Raw genomic sequence first — 3,104 nt, forward strand, 5'->3', positions numbered from 1 at the left:
ATTTTAATTCAGGATTTGTATCACCTGTAATTCAACACAGAGCAGTGTCCTATATCATGTTTGATAAGACAGAGTGATTATTACTGGCTCTTAGCTTAGTAGACTGAATTTGAGAAACATCTTTAGATTTTGGGTGTTTGGTTTTAATTTGGGGATTTTAGGTAGGACCAAGTTACAGCAAAAATTCTTATGGGAATGATTTTAAGTTCCAGAAGGCAGAGTCATTTTTCTAGGAGACAGGAAATTATACCTGTAGCATGATGGACTCAGGGGAAGAGGCAGAGATGTTGAAGAGGTAATGGAGTATCATGGGGAGAAAACCCTAAGAACTCAGAGTGAGAATTAGAAGACTATTGCTGCTATTTATTAACTGTTTAATTTTAGGCAATCCACTTAATTTTGAGACCCAGCATCCTTTTATTTCAGGGTGGGGTAATCATACCTTGCTGCGCTCCCAGGATTGTTGCGAAGTCCAGTGAGATAACATATGTAACATCAGTTCCATTCCCTTTTTACTGTTTCATCCATATTTTGAGCTCAACCTTCAACTCTTGCATTGATTACTCTGTTATTCTCCCTTATCTTGAGGGAAAGAGAAGTAGATTAACATACACTCACACACGCACACACACACAAACAAGGACTGATAATAGATTATGACCATCTTCCCTCAAGTACATTTACACGTTAAAATATTTTGCCTAATGCATCCATTTGACAGACCTGGAGCAGTTCCTGTCTGCTGCTAAGGTTTCCACTAGAGATGCAAGAAAAAAAGTGTCCTCACACTTTCTGTCTGTCTCATTGTGGCAGTCAAGATTGAATGGGGGAGTACAGGGAAAAACCAAAAGAATTTACACAAATCAGAAGTAAACTTGTCAACAGTGAAATCTTGTTTTAATCCAAAGTATCTAAAATTTGAGTTTATTAGAAGTGTTGCAAAAGGAAAAAAATAAAATAAAAATAAAATAAAATATTTTGCTTAAATTGGGCAAGTCTATAGGGGCAGATTCCTCAAATTCTACCAGAAAGGGAGTTGGGTCTTTGGGAACAAGTGTGTGCCTCAAATCACACCAGCAAAGGAATCATGAACTCAAAAGTTTTGTTCTCAGTTCTAGCATAATAGAAACCAGCCATTTTAATTTTCAGTTATTTATGGGTTTTTTTCTTTTTTTTCTTTCAAGATTTTATTTAAATTCAAGTTAGTTAACATATAATGTAGTATTGGTTTCAGGGGTAGAATTCAGCGGTTCATCACTTGCTTATAACACCCAGTGTTCATCCCAACAAGTGCTCTCCTTAATGCCAATATTTATGTATTTATTTTATTTTTTTTAATTTTATTATGTTATTTTAGTCACCATACAATACATCATTGGTTTTTGATGTGGAGATCCACGATCCATTGTTTTCGTATAACACCCAGTGCTCCATGCAGTACATGCCGTCCTTAATACCCATCACCGGGCTAACCAATCCCCCCACCCCCTCCCCTCTAAAACCCTGTTTGTTTCTCAGACTCCATAGTCTCTCATGGTTCATCTCTCCCTCCGATTCCCCCCCACCATTTTTCCCTTCCTTCTAATGTCCTCCATGCTATTCCTTATGTTCCACAAATAAGTGAAACCATATGATAATTAACTTTCTCTGCTTGACTTATTTCACTTAGCATAATCTCCTCCAGTCCCATCCATGTTGATGTAAAAGTTGGGTATTCATCCTTCCTGATGGCTGAGGAATATTCCATTGTATATATGGACCACATCTTCTTTATCCATTTATCTGTTGAAGGGCATCTCAGCTCTTTCCACAGTTTGGCTATTGTGGACATTGCTGCTATGAACATTGGGGTGCATATGGCCCTTCTTTTCACTACATCTGTGTCTTTGGGATAAATACCCAGGAGTGCAATTGCTGGGTCATAGGGTAGCTCTATTTTTAAATTTTTGAGGAACCTCCACACTGTTTTCCAAAGTGGCTGTACCAACTTGCATTCCCACCAACAGTGTAAGAGGGTTCCCCTTTCTCCACAACCTCTCCAACATTTGTTGTTTCTCTCCCTGTCCATTTTTGCCATTCTAACTGGTATAAGGTGGTATCTCAATGTGGTTTTGATTTGAAATTCCCTGATGGCTAATGATGATGAACATTTTTTCATGTGTCTGTTAGCCATTTGTATGTCTTCTTTAGAGAAGTGTCTTTTCATATCTTCTGCCCACTTCTTGACTTGATTATTTGTTTTTTGGGTGTTGAGTTTGAGAAGTTCTTTATAGATCTTGGATACCAGCCCTTTATCTGTAGTGTCATTTGCAAATATCTTCTCCCATTCTGTGGGTTGCCACTTTGTTTTGTTGACTGTTTCCTTTGCTGTGCAGAAGCTTTTTATCTTGATGAAGTCCCAAAAGTTCATTTTTGCTTTTGTTTCACTAGCTTTTGGAGATGTATCTTGAAAGAAGTTGCTGTGGGCAATGTCAAAGAGGTTACTGCCTATGTTCTCCTCTGGATTTTGATGGATTCCTGTCTCACATTGAGGTCTTTCATCCACTTTGAGTTTATCTTTGTGAATGGTGTTGGAGAATGGTCGAGTTTCATTCTTCTGCATGTGGCTGTCCAATTTTCCCAGCACCATTTATTGAAGAGACTGTCTTTTTTCCATTGCATGTTTTTTCCTGCTTTGTCAAAGATTATTTGACCATAGAGTTGAGGGTCTGTATCTGGGTTCTCTATTCTGGTCTATATGTCTGTTTTTGTGCCAGTACCATGCTGTCTTGGTGATCACAGCTTTGTAATATAGCTTGAAATCAGGCAACGTGATGCCCCCAGCTTTGTTTTTCTTTTTCCACATTTCCTTGGCGATTCGGGGTCTTTTCTGATTCCATATAAATTTTAGGATTGTTTGTTCCAGCACTTTGAAAAATGTCATTGGAATTTTGATCGGGATGGCGTTGAAGGTATAGATTGCTCTGGGTAGCACAGACATTTTAACAATGTTTATTCTTCCGATCCATGAGCATGGGATGTTCTTCCATCTTTTTGTGTCTTCTTCAATTTCTTTCATGGGTGTTCTGTAGTTCCTAGAGTACAGATCTTTTACCTCTTTGGCC

General features: G+C 38.2%; 1 non-coding gene across 1 annotated transcript; it reads left to right on the plus strand.

Annotated features, from left to right (window-relative positions):
* Positions 1-704: 704 nt before the first annotated feature.
* On the plus strand, positions 705-839 carry LOC123851689 (small nucleolar RNA SNORA31). Its single transcript, XR_006792676.1, has one exon. It is a non-coding gene; the product is annotated as a small nucleolar RNA SNORA31 (small nucleolar RNA).
* The last annotated feature ends 2,265 nt before the right edge of the window (positions 840-3,104 follow it).

This window comes from Mirounga angustirostris, unplaced genomic scaffold (assembly GCF_029215605.1).
Source record: "Mirounga angustirostris isolate CCGP_5_RB_7025 unplaced genomic scaffold, mMirAng1.0.hap1 SCAF_11, whole genome shotgun sequence".
Taxonomy (NCBI): Eukaryota; Metazoa; Chordata; class Mammalia; order Carnivora; family Phocidae; genus Mirounga; species Mirounga angustirostris.